This window comes from Pyrgilauda ruficollis, unplaced genomic scaffold, assembly GCF_017590135.1.
Source record: "Pyrgilauda ruficollis isolate IOZ18807 unplaced genomic scaffold, ASM1759013v1 scaffold67, whole genome shotgun sequence".
Classification (NCBI taxonomy): Eukaryota; Metazoa; Chordata; class Aves; order Passeriformes; family Passeridae; genus Pyrgilauda; species Pyrgilauda ruficollis.
Window position 1 is genome coordinate 240,418 of NW_024528488.1, and position 15,018 is coordinate 255,435.

Sequence of the window (15,018 nt, forward strand, 5' to 3'; positions counted from 1 at the left end):
CCTTGTGTGAGATGAGGCATCGCTGTTATCCAGCAGAGTAAATTCCAGCACAGATGAGTACTCCACCTCCCTCACCATGGGAGAGAGCTGGAGCTGGTATCAGGCTCTGAAATTCCAGGCCTCAACATGAGATGGTGCACAGCATCCACTTCTATCCCTGCTCTGCCGCTCCTTTCGCAGCAGGAGGGTGCGAGAGCAGAATGCCTTTGGGGAAGAACTGGGGATAAAGGAGGTGCTAATGAGAACTGGAGAAATGAAAACATCAAAATGTAGAAAAGAATCGAGAAGAAATTCTTCTGCGGGGATTCATCAATCCAGCCCTCAGCATCTCCACACTGCCTGCCTGCTCTTCAGAAGGAGCGGGAAGAGGGATGCAGAACTTAAAAGGATTTTTTCCTCTGTGCTTTCCACTGGAAGAACAAATTTTTGAGGGGGAATCCTGCCTTATAACCTCATGTTATTTATTCAGTTGGCATCCCAGGCACACGGCACAACTCAAGTGTTTCCATTCCTGTCTGTGCAATGTGGATGTGAGTGCAGACCAGCCTTAGGTGGGAAAATCACAATTCCCTGACTCCAAGCAAGACACTCAAGAGCCGTGTGATGCAGAAACTGAGATGGTCCCTATTCAAAATGCACAGGACGTAGAAGGACTGCTGAGCATGTTCCACTCTGACAATAACAAGCCTTTGTGGGCAGATGAAGACGATCTCCCAACCCTGAACTACTCAGCACATCAGCGTGAGAAGCTCTACCATTCTGCTGCCCTGCAGCTCATTAAAGTGCCATTGAAACCTACCCCTTCTGTGTTTTGAGTACATGCACAGACACAACACCACAGTAATTGTAAATATTTGCCCAAGGTCACCTCTGCCACCTCTGCCGATTAATGCAGGATCCCAGCTAATCCAGCACCCACCAGGCCTCGAGGGAGGCTGGCATCTGCAGTGATCCATGAGGAAAACTGTCTGAGACTTAAATATACTGTGTCTCTGAGCTGTGGTCTGGTGGGTCCCAGCCCATTCTGGGCCTTGGCATTGGGTCTGTTCAGAGACAGCTGCCACAGCTGCGCACACCCACCACAGCCCCTCAGCTTGGGAGTGCCAGCAACAGCCACATCCTGCAGAGCAGAGGGGCACAGGGGCTGATCTCCACTGGGGCACCCAGCAGCTGCTCCAGCCCCACGAGCTGGTTCCCAGTGTGCAGAGGAAACACTGAGGCTAATCTCTGCTGTGCCACCCCTGCAGCTGTTCCCTGGCCCTGCTCATTCTGCAGTGAGGCTGGCACTGGAACTGGGAACTGGAGGGATATGGGCACACTATGGAGCTGGCCACCACTGCACAGTGCCACCATCTGGGTTTTGTGGCTTTGTGTCCCTGGCTGCTGTGGGAAGAAGGCTGAGGCTCTCAGAGATCAGGGCTGAGCCGCCACTGGTATCTGCACTCCAGCACTTCAGCGAGTGCTGGGCAGTCAGGTTGTCACTCAGCGACCCTTGGTGGTTGGACTTTGTTGTGACCTCCAGCCATCTGCTCATTGTCACTGGTCTCAGTTCCCTGCAGCCCAATGTGCCATGTCTGGGGGCTGCACATCTCTGCTCTTGCCCAGCCATGGGCTCTGGCTCTGCTCAGAGCCTGAGCCCACCCCTGGCTACCTGCTGTGGGCTACAGGTCGCTCTGAATTTGGAAAAGTAGCTTTAATTTCCTGCCTGTCCAAGGGTCAGAGGACAGGGCTCTGGTCAGGCTGTCCACTCACCTCACATTGCTCTGCTCAGGTACATAGACAAAGGCAGGTCCCAGGACAGCTCTAGATTCTGTGATTTGGCCACAGCTGCTTGGGCTGTGCTTTCACTGCTAGAAAAGCAGAGATGGGTTTAATGCAAACAACATGGTGCATATTAACTCCACTGTTGTCAGACCCTGCTGGAAGCAAGCATTTGTGATCCCTCTGCACAGCGAACCAGGTGAGAACCAGGCCAGCCATGGTGCTGGAGGCAGCCTTGGCTGCCCAGCGGCTTTGCGTGTGTCCTGTCCCACTGGAGAGCCCCAGCAGGACAGCTGCCGCGTGCCCAGGGTCCGCCCGGACCAGCACGGTGCCTGTCTGCGTGTGTGCAGTGATGATGGGCTCAGGGCACAGGCTCAGGGCTCGCAGAGCCTCCTCCAGCACCTGCCGGCAGCTCGCCTGGCCTCACCTTCAGATGCACCAGGACCCTGGATGTATTTTTCCTCAGGTTTATTTTTAAAAGACGGCTCATTTTACACTCTGGACTGCCTTCAAATATAAATAACCTGTGCCACATGTCCCCATATTACCAAGGAATAAATTAAAGTTCTGAGTTTCCCCTCCCATGTTTCCCTTTGATGTTATTGCTGTGGATACATACATATGTGCACTTTGCACATCACAATCCAACCTCACCCAGAGCTGGTTTGCTGTATGGAGAACACTGGGTGGGACGTCCCTTTGTGATGCTGAACCAGGTGGTTAAAACCACATTTAATTCATTTTTCACTTTGAAAAAAATAAATGTGTTGAAAGACCTGCTGTCAAGGTACCAAGTCTCACCATAAACACACGGACATACAGTGCCATCCATCGCACGGGAACACACAGTTCCCCACATCTCATAGGGACACACGCTGCCCCCCACCCCACAGAAGCACACGGTGTCCCCCATCCCATGGGACACGCACTGCCCCCCACCCCATAAGGACCCACACTGCCTCGAAACCCACAGGAACACCGAGTGCCCCCCACCCCACGGGAACATGCACTGTCCCCGTCCCAAGCGAGCACACAGTGTCCCCAGCGCACGAACACACACTGCCCCGTCCCCGGAGGGGCGCGCGGTGCCGCCCGATCCCTGGCGCGCTCCCGGCGCCGCTGCCGCGGCCTCACCTGCGGCGGGGCGGGGCCAAGAGGGAGGGGCGAGGCCGCGCTCTCTCTCTGGCCCCGCCCCNAGGGAGGCTCCCGCGGGCCGCCGGTACGTACCGGCGGCACCGGGGCGGGCGGGCGCACCGGGGCGGGCCGGGGGGGCTCCCGCGGGCCGCCGGTAGGTACCGGCATCGGGGCGGGAGGCGGCACCGAGTCGGGGAGGGAATGCCGCGACCCACTGGTAGGTACCGGCGCGGGAGGAAGCACCGAACCGGCCGTCGGGGCCCCGGCGCGGCCTTTCCCGCGGGTTTGCAGCAAGTGCCGGGGCGGGCGACTGCCGCCCTTCCCGGGAACCGTTGCCGGCTTCCCCCCGGCTCCCGATCGCCTCTCCCCGTTGCGGAGTGCGTCTATCAGCCGGCTCCGTCACCTTCCGCCGCTTGGCGGGGAGACCCGGGTGGCCTGTCCCCGCTCGGGGCTTCCCGCGGCCTTCCCGTTCACCCGGTTCGCCGAGAGCCATCCTGCTAGGGAGCAGCGGTGCGTTACCGGCGGAGCGGATACGAACTCGCCGGCTCCCCGCCCGCGGCTTTAGGGATCCCGCGCGCCCCTCGTCATGCCCCCGCCGTTCCCCCTCGCCCCGGGTTTTACGCTGGAGACTGTCGTATCCCCTCTCGCCGCCCAGCCCCGTGCCAGCTCCCGGCGGTTTGTGGTGCCGGGCTGTCGTCGCTGCCGCAGAGCCGGTGCGGGGCCGGTGCTGCCCTGATCCTGCTGGGCCCCCCCACACCCCTTCCCCCAGCGCGGCTGGAATCTGATGAACTCCAGGGCCATGGAAGTTAATGGTAGCGGGCTCCGTGACCGGCGCTTCGGAAGCCGCAGAGGAGAGACACGGCCACGTGTGGGAGGTCTGCCAGCGCTGTCCCCCGGGGCGCTGGGGGCCGGGGGACGTTTCCGGGCTACTGCCCGCACTTTGGGGTGTCACTGCTGGCAGCGGAGCGTGTTTTGCTTGCGCCGACGATCTCTGCAGCTGCTGGAAAGCGTGCCCAAGTGTCACCTCTTTCTCGCGCTTTATTTTCCTGTTTTGCCTCAAAAAACATCCCAACCGCAGGTTTATTGCCCCTATGTGCACAGCTGGCGAGGGCTGGTGTGCGGTGAAGGGCCGTTCTGCCCAGCGGTCTGCGGAGTTTCCGGCGAGGGCAGATGGCTCTGCTTGCTCCGTCATTCCCTCAAGTCCGGACACGCCGGCGTTAATGGCTCCTGCCCTTCCTGGCTGCCGCCCAGGTCTCCCCAGCCAGCCCGGAGGTTTTGGCTCAGCTTTTGTTGTCAGAAGCAGCTTCAAGGAGACCGGCTCTGCCGGAGGAGCTGCCGCAGCCGGGTGGGAGCTGGCAGCGGTGCCTGGCGGAGCACAGGGCACTGTTGGCTCCCAGGTGCCAGGGGGGCATCATCGGGCAGTGTCTGGCAAATCTGGAAGGTGCCACCGACCTGTGGGCCTGCCGGGGAGGCGTTGAGTATGGGCTCGAGCTGCTCCTAGACCCTTCTGCAGTGCCCTTCCCTCCTGTACCCCGGCTGCAGCAGGCAGTGACCCTTGGTCTCTGCTGGAGGGGCTGTGCAGAGCTGCCTCCACTCCCCCGGGTGTCATGGGCTCTGTGCTGAGGTTGTCTCTGCTGCATTTCACCATCGAGGAGCAGACTCAAGGCTTGGCTTGTGCCCCTGACCAAGGGGTAATAAAACCAGCCACAGTACAGAGGGAGGGAAGGAGGGAGGCTGGCCCAGGCAGCAGTGCTGGAATACTCTCGCACCGAGGGGATGTTCCCTGAGGATGCTCCTGGGAAAATACAGTAAGTGCAATAGCAATACAAGGAGGAAGGATGAATTGATGCCAGCAACAGCAGCAGCTGTCTCGGTTCAGGCAGGTGGCTACAGAGCCCTGGATGTGCTGGCTGCTGCGATCCAAGCTGGGTCTGTGCCCTGTGCAGCCTTCCATGGCGGCTGGGAGGCCGTGCCTGTGCACGGCCCACATCCTGCCTGGTTTGGAAGTGCTGCTTTGCAAAAGAAATGGAGCTGCAGTAAATCCCTGCCTTGCAAAGCGTGCACCGGGTGAGCTGTGCTGGCCTCTGAGGTACAGGCATGGATGGCTCAGGGGTGTCTGTCAGTGTGTGTGCCAGTTTGTGAGCAGAGTGGGATTGGCCCTGGGATCATGTGAGATTGATAAATGACTTACTTTTAAAGCCAGTATTATGTTGCCTCCTGCTCCCCTCCAGGGATGGATAGGTGTTTCCAAACCCACTCTACGACTCCCTGGGCTCTCTGTGGGTTTCTGAACTGTCAGCTGGGGCTTCTGTAGTGGGGAGGGCCACCCTGAGCCTTTTAGCTCTTGGGTCAACCCCTGGCTTTAAGGGATTGGTGCATCCTGAAGGCTGGTCACTGGAGAGACCTAGGCTGTCCCATCAGAGATGCTAGAACCAGAACTGTCTCTGCAGGCTGCACAGCTCGTTCGTTAAAGGAAGCTGATGAGCAGTGTGATTATTTTGTTCCTCTGGAAGGAGTTGCTGCTGCCGATTACAAATGCCTTCTGTAACAAATCCACCTTAGTCTGCTTGGAACCCCTCTGAGGCTGGTGCTCCCCACATTGGGGTGAGAGGGTCTGTGGCTGCTCCCCTGAGCTCACTTCTGGAGAGGGACGAAGCCTTGGGGAGGCTGGAGCTGTGTTGCTGCTTTCCCTTGTTTTTAGTGTTCTTTGCCTGGAAAGTGAGTGTGTGTTGCAGCCTAATGAATGCCTGGCTGTACCGTCATCTTGTGCGAACGGGCAGCCCTGGCAGCCCCTGTGAGCAGCGAGCACCCTTGTGGAGATGCTGATGACCAGCCTCGGGCTGCTGCTTCCAACGCCGTCACTCGTTACTGTGGAGCCTGGGTCCCAAAAATGCCAGGGCAAGGAGGTCACCAGCAGGAGAATGGTGTCTCTGTGTGGCTCTGAAAGGCGCCTTGTGCTGTGCAAGGGTGGGAGGCTCCAGTGGTGTGCAGGGAACATCTCACCCATTGGATCCTGGGCATGTGTTCCTACACAGTGCTGGAAACACTGGGCTGGATCTTCGTGCCAGCGGCCCTGGATGTGCCTCTCATCCTTGGGTGCAGGGAGGGGCACGGTGCTGAGCCCGGAGCTTGTGGCCGTGTCATCCTTGGGAGAATGCGGGGCAGAGCTGGGCATGCTGCAGCCCTGGCTTTTGGAGTGCCAGTGGTGGGGCTCTGCCGATGCTGGCAGGATGTGGTGGCTTCAACATGTGCCCTTTCCCTGTCTTTGTCCCAGCCCCTGGCCCAGGGAGCATGGCCAGTGGCAGAACTGCCCTTTTTGTGCCTCTGGATGTGCTGCCCTTTCTCAGGAAACAGCCAGTTGTGCTTGCTGGCAGTGCATCACTCTGCCTTGCTCTGACCTCCTGCCCTGGGGCCAGGTGGGTCCTGTGGCCAGGATGGGGACATCTTTGCCCTTGTTTTCTGGGGCTGCCAGCTCACTGCTGTGGGGAAGGCAGCCCCCAGCCCCTGGTAATGCCTTTTAACACAGCAAGGACAGGAGCAGGTTGCTGGCCCCCAGGCCTGCTCCAGTATGGGAATGGGGCTGGGTGACAAAAATCTGGGGTGCCGGTGGGGTGCTCAGGCTAGACCACTTTTTATCTTCTTTTCATGCAGTCTCAGCTCTGTGGTGCCAGTCAGCCTCCATGCAGCTCACTGATCTCTGTGTCACTGTGGGCTTGGCTTCCTCCCCCAGCAAACAAACCTGAAGTCCCTGGGTGCCTGGAGGGCAGGGGACATCTCTCTGCTGGGGAGCTCCCTGTGTTTCAGTGCTGCTGTCATCCTTCTCATGGAGTCATGGAATAGGCTAAGTTGGAAGGGACCCATCAGGATCAGTAAATCAAATTCTTGGCCCTGCACAGACACCCCAAGAATCTATCATCTGCCTGAAAGCGTTGTCCAAGTGCTTTATGAGCTCTGGCAGCCCCAGGGGTCATCACCACTTCACTGGGGGGACTGTCCCAGTTTTCAGTCACTTGCTGGGTGAAAAAACATTTCCTGATGTCCAACCTAAATATCATGTCCCTGTCCCCCTTTCCCTCCCCTAAATGATGTCCCTTTCTTCTGCGAGTGGTTGCTCACAGGGGATGTGGGCTGTCCCAAATGTCCCCTGGTGCTACACCAGCGACTGCTCCCAGAGCCCGAGACTGGGGAGGGGACACTGCCCCACTGCAAGTGCCATCAGGTGCCCGGGTGTGTGGGAAAGCCTGGTGTGGTCTGTGTCTGCTGCCACCTCAGCCAAGGCTGCCCCGGCATGGTCCAGGAGCATTTTGGACTGTGCTGAGTCGGGGGAGTCTCTTAAATCACAGTGGAAAAGGCTTGTGGTGGTAATTGTGATGGAAACTGTTTTTTGCTGAAGGGGAGGCTGCCTGTGAGGTCCCAGTGAGGAGCTGCTGCAGGAGCCCAATGCCGCCACCAGGTCTTCCCGACTGGGTGGTGGCATCTGGTTTGCTTCCTTTTGGGCATTTCCCATGGGATTTCCGCCCTTGGACAGGAAAAGGGTGTGGATGGGATCCGGTTGGAATGGAATCTCAGCCAGAGCGGCCTGTGAATGAATGGGGATGCTGCTGTCACTGTGTGGGTTAAACAGCTTCCGAGTTTTTCACTCTGAGTAGAGTGACTGAAGGGAAATGTGGGAGAGGGAGAGGAGGGGAGAGTTGTGGGGTTTTTTTTTTTTTTTTTGTTTGGAGGAGTTGGAGTTTTTGATTTTTCTGAGATTTTTTTACAGATGTTGCAGTTGGATGCTGCAAGCTCTCAGGTCTCAGAACTGTATTTTACAGATCTCACTATCTGGTGACTCTGCTAGAGGCTGCTAGAGAAGGAAGACCCACAGGCTTGTGAAAAGCCAGTATGAGAGATAAGTGGAAACTTGCTGCATCACTGGGACTCTGAGGGCAGATCCAAGGGACTCATGCTGCATCCATGCAGGAACACATACAGCAGGTCTGTGTGCCAGCTGTGTCAGGGATCCCCCAGCTTCACACACTTTCTGTGGGATCCCAAAATGAAAGGGCTCCATGCCTCTGCAGAATGTCATTATTGTGTTTATTACTGAGATTTGTGTCTTAGAGAGAAATTAATTGCTCAGTCTATTTCTCGTTTTGCAGATGCAGGAAATCAACTACTACACAAACCCAATTTTGAGTTGGTTGACTGAAGGGGAAAAATTGCATTCAGGCAGGAGGCAGAGGCCTGGCTGGAGTGGGGTTCTGTGGCGGCACAGGGGAGGTGACAATGTGCCAGCTGTCCAGGGTGCAGCCTGCAGCATCCTCTGACACCACAGCAGCAATATTGAGGAATAAATTAGCTTTCCTTTTCAAAGAGACACAGAGTAGCTTAATGCATTTTGTGGATGATCCTCAAAGAACCCCACGAACCTGGTTGTATAACAGGACTGAATGCAGTGAGGCAGGGAAAGGTGGTCTCAAGGATGGTCAATAACCCAGAGCAGGGGTGGGCTGGGGCAGTAGCACCAGCCTTTGAGCTCAGGGCGTGGGGCTGTGGGCAGCAGCTCTCTTTCACTGCCCCCTGGGCCTCCTGGGGGGTGGAGTGTGTTTGATCTGCATGGTGACCGTGGCTCAACACTTCTCTAAGGAGCAGGCTGGGGTTTTGGCTGGATGCTGTACTGGCTCAGGCTGCCACCCTCACTGTTGGGCTGATGCTGGGACCCATTGTGACACTGTGATGCTGGCACTGCTGGCTGTGGTGCTGCTCAGTGCTCCAGCACTTGGATGAGGCAGACCATGGGCCTGCCAGGCTGAATATATATCTATACACATACTATTAATTTTTTAAGGCGGAATTTTTTTTGACTCTGTTGCTCCTGTCAGTACTTGCCCAAGCCTCTGGCCACCATTGTGGTCAGTCCTGGAGTGACCCTGCAGAGTGCTGTGCTCCCTCCAGCACCACGGGAATTTGCGTCCAGGAATTTGTGTCATTCCTCAGCAGGTGTGTGCTTTGCCTGTCTGTGGAGCCACAGCCATTTCCCATGGGGTATCAGGAGTGTCAGGTGCTCTTGGAGGCACCTTGGTGTGTCAAACCCCCAAGGAGGCTCTGGAATCATCTGTGATCATGACAAATGCAAAATTCTGAACGTTTTGGGCTCCTTTCAGATCATTAAAGAACTTATCAGTGTGTGAGAGCAGGTATTGTCTGTGCCCTGCCTCTTATCGCCAGCCAGAAGCCTCTGCCTCCCTCCAGCAGCCCACAGGGAGGGAGCAGGGATGGCAGGAGGAAATTACCTTTGTAGTTACCTGCTTCATGTCCTGAATTGCAGCTGAGCAGAGCTGAATGGGATGGCGGGCAGATCCACAGCTCCTGCATGCTGCCAAAATTACCTTGGCTGCCCCTCAGAGCAGGGAATAGAGCTTTGGAGAGATGCAGTGTGGTGGAGGCAAGCTGGCCAGGAACAGGGGTTATGGAGAGAACCAGCATGGTCCAAGTCCTCCACCCAGCTGGGTGGGGATAGCGGACTTCGATTTAATGTGCTCTGGGATGCAGCCTGTGCTGGGTTCAGGGTTGTTCCCTGGTCCACTGCCACAGGCTGATCCATGGGGTGATGGGGTGAGCTGCATGGTTCTACCCTGGCTCTGTGAGCTCCGTGCCTGCCTTCGGCAGTTAGTCCCCATCCTGGCATGAGCCATGGGAATCCATGTCCTGCAGTGGCACGGCTGTGCTGGTGCCCTTGGCTAAGGAAACTGCTCCTGGGTGGCTGGGGGAGTGAGTCTGGGGCTGGTCCCAGAGGATGCAGTGAGGTATTGCTGATGGAGCATCCTTTGATGTGCTTCATAAAGTGTGAAGGACACCACTGTGGGTGTCGGTGACATTCAGAGCAGACCATGGGACATGGGGACAGCCAGTGGCTCTGCCATACCTGTCCGTTCTGTGTGCTGGAGCCTCCTCCTCCTCTCTCTAGGGATCCAGCCCCTTGCCAGGGGATATTGCAGGGGGAGGCTGAGCCAAGGGGAATTGATGCTTTTTCGTTTATAAATGTATTTTATTTTGAGATGACGGGCAAAAGTGCTCCTGTGCAGCAGTGGAGAGGCCTCCCCAAAGAGATGCTAATGGCTTTGAGTCACCTCAGGGCGTGGGAGCATTTTGTCTTGAAAGGCTTTAAATGACCTGTGTAATGCGCTGGAAAAGTGTCCAGGGAGCACAGGGTCGCTCTGTCATTCGGCAGCACCGGGAGGAGGACTGGGAAATGTGGCTGGCCTGTGGAGCACTCCCAAGGCACTGGGGTAGGAAAAAGGATTAAAAATTGCTGTAGTTTGAAAACAAGCGCTAGTTGGGCCTTCACTGTGATGAAGAGGAGGTAACTAGGAACGGCAGATCTCCGGCTGGCTGCGGAGGGAGGCGTGGGGCTCCCGTGGGTCCCTTCCTGCAGCGATGCGCGAGCTCTCCTTGCGGTCTGCTCGTGGTTGACCCGGAGCAGCGCTGGCATCGCTGGCTGGGCATGGGCACGGCTCCATCTCCAGACCTCCTCTGCTGGGACCCTCGTGTATGGGCCCAGCTTGAGCTGGGCTGGCTCTGGGAGAAACGTGTGTCCGAGAATAGTGCTCGTGCGCCTGGAAGCCTGGAATGGTGAAGCCCCAGGCTGAACCCTCAACAGCGGCAGCTTTCCTCCTTTTAAATCATTCATCTCTTTTAGCTGGCCCAGGAGCCCAGTTATGCCAGTCTGAGTGCCTCTTCCTCAGCATTGCGGGGTGAGGGGCAGAGGGAAGGAGATGGGTGGAAAAGTCCAAAATATCTGCTACCTGCTTTGTTTCTGCACTGGGCATTAGCACTAATTATCCCCCCATTGTCTCCAGTTCCTGCAGGAAGTGTTGTTTATCCTTTCAGCCTCCCAGGAATGCAGCCTAAGGAGCTGTGCAGATATATTTAACCTTTCACAGAGCAGCACAATGGCCCTTGGATTTCCCGGCCCTGTGGTATCTCTGGCAAGTGCTGCCGATCTGTCGCTTTGGGGCGGGGAGGTTGGAGAGGCGCTGGGTCGGGACAGCGACAAGGCTCCGGACTGGCTGCACAGCCTCCGTGCAGGGAGGCCGGGATCTGCCCGGGGGTCGGAACTGCCGCCTTCCTGCTGCCGCACTGAGCAGCAATGTGGGACTGAACCGATGGCATCGGCAGCGTGTGTTCCCACGGGCTGGGGGCTGGTGTGGTGCCGGGGTTGCATGTGCTCCCCGGAGCTCCATCAGCACACACGGCAGCCCTGGGCCAGCAGGGATGTGACAGAGCCTTTGGTTCAGAGAGCAGCTCCTGTCCCCTCTGGAGTCCTTCTTGCTCCCTTGGCTCCATTCAGTTTTCTCCCTTGCCAGCATGAGTCAGGTGGTGCAGAGGGGCAGTGCCCACAACAGGTTGGGGGCACCATGGTGGGATGCCCCTCCTGGGCTCTGTGCCTTTGCTGGGGTGGGACTGTGCTGTGCAGGGGAAACCCCCCTTCATTGGTTGTGGATCTGTTGTTATTCCATCCCCCAGAAAACATCCCTGCAGCAGAGCTTTGACTTTTGCACAGCAGGAGGGGCCCTGGAGAGCATTGGTGCGGGGCCAGCTCCTTGCTGGTGTGCACTGGCCCCTCGCTGTGGTCATGCAGCACCGGTACCTTCCCAGCTCTGGGTCTGCGTTTCCCAGCTGTTTCCCATGGTGGGCTTTGCCACGAGCCCAGCCTTGCCTTCACTGTGGTCATGTCTCTGTACTTCTTTGAGTACGCTCCTCTGTGGGTGAGTTGTGCCAGTGTCCTGCGCTTGGTGTCCTCCAGGAAGCACTGGAGTGGGGATAATCCTGGTGTGCCTCGTGGGGTGCAGACTCTGAAGGATGCTGGTCCCCTAGTACAGCACTGGGGCTGTGAGCACAGGAGCTGGCTGCTGCTGCTCCAGCCTCTGGAGAGACCAAGGGGTTTTCCTTGCAGTGCACCCCTCCTCAGCAAGGCAGACCTCTGTGCAAGCTGGATGATCTCTGCAGCGTCCATCTGGGGGATAAGAGCCATGACTTGCTCTGGAGCCCAAAGGTTATTCCAGAGCACCAGCTGCCACTGCAGCTATGCCCTCCCTCATCCTTGCTGGGCCAGGGGCTGGTGGCTGTGGTAGGGATGAGGCTGGGCTGGAGTCGCATTGCAGACAGTGGCTGAGGAAGAGGGGAAGGATGCGGAGCCACAGGGTGTGCCTGGAGAAAGGCTCAGATCAAAAGGCTGCTGCCATGTGTGGTCTGGCAGAAGCCAGCTGGGAGCGGGGCTGTTTTCAGAAGCTGCTAGGTCTGCTCGCCTGCTGTACAGCATCAGCTGAAGAGGCTGGCAGAGCAGGGTGGCAGGAGAGCACAGAGCTGCAGGAGAGGTAAGGGAGGGGAGCAATGGAGTCCTGTGGTGGGAGGGGAGGGACGATTTGCAGGGAGGGTGGCAGGGGGATGGCATGGCTGTGCGAGTGCTAGATGTGCCACTTTGGTGGCATGCCCGGTCCCCAGCTCCTTTTCTCAAGGGCCAGGCTGGAAGGGGGTCACTCAGTTTTGCAATGGCCTTGGGAAGGTGGGTCTGCTCCTGCTATAAGGCACGCTATCCCTGGCAGCGCCACGGCCCCTCCCTTCCAGCCCTCGGCATCACTGGGACCCGCTAGCTTCAGCTGAGGTTTCAGCCCCTGAGCTGTGGGGGCAGCTGCTGGCAGAGAGGCAGGGACTGTGGGTTTCATTGCAGGGGGGATGGATGGATGGATGGATGGATGGATGGATCGATGGATGGATGGGTGGATGGACAGATGGACGGACATATGCAGTGTGTGGGAAAGAGGGCTGCCATGGGTTGTGACCTACCAGAGCCTGAGACTGCTGCAGCCCCAGGTTTCATGGATTAGGGAGGGAAGTGCTGGGGACCCTGGAGAACTGCTGTCTTCCCCAGGAATTGGAAGCAACTGTGCTGTGCTCCAGGGACCTGCCACGGTGGAGGGGCTGGAGAGGTGCCCTGGGCCTTTTGTGTCCTGTCAACCCCCAGGCCACTGATGAAGATGGCAGGGAAAGGTTCCCACATGGTGTCAGTGGGAATTGCCCCATCATGTCCCAGAGAACAGTGTGTGCCATTGCTGCCTGGGGTGTCTTCAAACCCCTCCAGCTGATGAGGAATCCACATGGCATGATTTCTGCCTTATGGCTGCAGGAGCCAGGGAGCAAACTGCAGGGATCCTTCCTGATCCACCCTGCAGCTCAAGGGCTCCAAAATGCCACGTTCCCTGGGAGCCCTTGGTGGACACATGCTGTGCTGAGGTCCTGTGTAAGCACTCCAGGAGCTGTCACCTTCCTGGGCAATGTTGGTAGAAAAAGAGGCAAAATTTTCCCTTGAACCAGGATATCAATGGAGATCAAACAAAGGATCTTTGTTTGTTGCTTGGCTCTCTGACATCATGGAGGTGAATGAGGTGGAGACCTTGTAGGCTTTAGCTGGAGCATCCTTGTCCCATGCAGGAAACCCAAGACAGCCCTTCCCAACCTTGGAGCCTGACAGGAGACATTCCAGGAGTAAGGGGGTTTTGTGATGGAGCAAAATGGTCTTATCCCATCAGTGAAGCTGCCTTTCACGATGAAGGTGAAATTCCCAGAGGGAATAAGGTGCTGTGCAAATGGAAGAGTTAAAGAGCACAAATGGCCAGTGCCTGCTGGGCTCTGGCGGCTCTTCTGGACGTTTTAAGAGTGAAGCAACTGAACTGCCAGCACACAGGGGTCTCTCACTGAAGTGAACTGCTGCATGGGAACCCAGCCTCCTGGCTCTGTCTTTCATTTAAGAGATACAGGGAGAGCAGTGGAAATGATGTGGAGCAACCTTGCTTTAGTACTGAGCAAATTGGCTGGGAAAATAATTAAAGCTGGTATGGAAATGCTGTTTCAGTTTGATGGATTAGGGACAGCAACACAGGCTTTTATAGGGAAATCCAGTTTAACTGCAGCAGGCTGTGTTCTTTTTCTAGTATGGCAATAAAGTGATTGGGCAGGGCAGCTGGGAGACAGATCATTGGGATTTTCAGAAAGCCTCAGACAAATCTGTGGACTTATTACGGTGGGAGTGGTGGGAGGAAGGGCCAAGTTCTGTTTGATGTGTTCAGGTGTTCTGGGAGGGAGGAGCAGAGGAGATGATGTGGCCAAGGGGTGCTCTGTGCTGGCCTGGCTGAGGGATGCTGCGTGCTGGCTGCAGCTTTGAGCTTTAAATTTGGTGTTAAATATGCACAGCTGATGGAAATAAAGCCCAGAAAAAATCAGTAACGGTGGATGTGAATTGGCTGGAGGAGCCTGGAGGCCTTCCCTCTCTCTGGGGTGCCTTCCTTAGGTCAGAAGCTGTTGCTGATTATGCAGCTGGGGCTGTGTTCCCTCCTAGGACCCTGTTTCTCCTGGACAGGCCCATCCCAAGGGCAGATTCAGGCAAGTTGGTTGGGACGGCTGAGCTGGCAGGAGTGCAGGGTCATTGACAGAGCTGGGGAAGTGCAGGGGGGACGTCTCCCCCTCGAGCTGCAGAACGGGTCCCTGCTGCCGTGGGGGCTGCGCTGGGCTCCTCAGGAGGGAGACGAACGAGATGTGGCTGCTGCACGGGCTGTTCTGTCCTCCCCTCAACACTGATCCCGTTTTGAACTAATTTTCCCGAGGACAACAAAAAGGATGGAGACAACTGCTGCCCAGATTTTGTATCCTGCTGTCACTGTTCCAATTAAGGAAAGGGTTGCCATATTTTATTACTTTTTTCGTTAATGCACGGGTGGAGCAGCATAGCTTTTCTAAAGCCTCATTCTTGGAAGGGGCTGAGCAATCTCGGCTGGAGCTTTTTTGAGGGGGAGGGGAAGTTAAGAAAAAAAGAGGGATAAAAAGGGGAAGGGGAAATAAATAATCATATTTGGTGTGGAAAATACCAACCTGCAGAATTAATATTTGTCTGAACACATCTAGATAGCCTGGTGTGGGACTCTGAAGACTGGCCAAATTCTGCCCTGGGTTGGTGCTGGGAGAGACCAGAGGGAATTTTATGTGGACTTGGAAAACATGGGTAAAAATGGATGCTGCTCGAGGGGAAAGCGTGAATTTTGGATTGGCTGCCTGTGGCCTCAGGTGAGGTACACTAGGATGTCCCCC

General features: G+C 56.7%; 1 protein-coding gene across 4 annotated transcripts in view; it reads left to right on the forward strand.

Moving 5' to 3' along the window:
* Positions 1 to 2,957: 2,957 nt before the first annotated feature.
* MID2 (midline 2) overlaps positions 2,958 to 15,018 on the forward strand; it is a 63,412-nt gene continuing 51,351 nt past the window's right edge. For 2 of the 4 annotated variants that reach the window (XM_041484588.1, XM_041484591.1), the window contains exon 1: positions 2,978 to 3,112. The gene's annotated coding sequence lies outside the window, so the exon portion shown is untranslated. Of the gene's footprint in view, positions 3,113 to 15,018 lie in introns of all 4 variants that reach the window. The other 2 variants (XM_041484589.1, XM_041484590.1) reach the window with 2 other exon arrangements.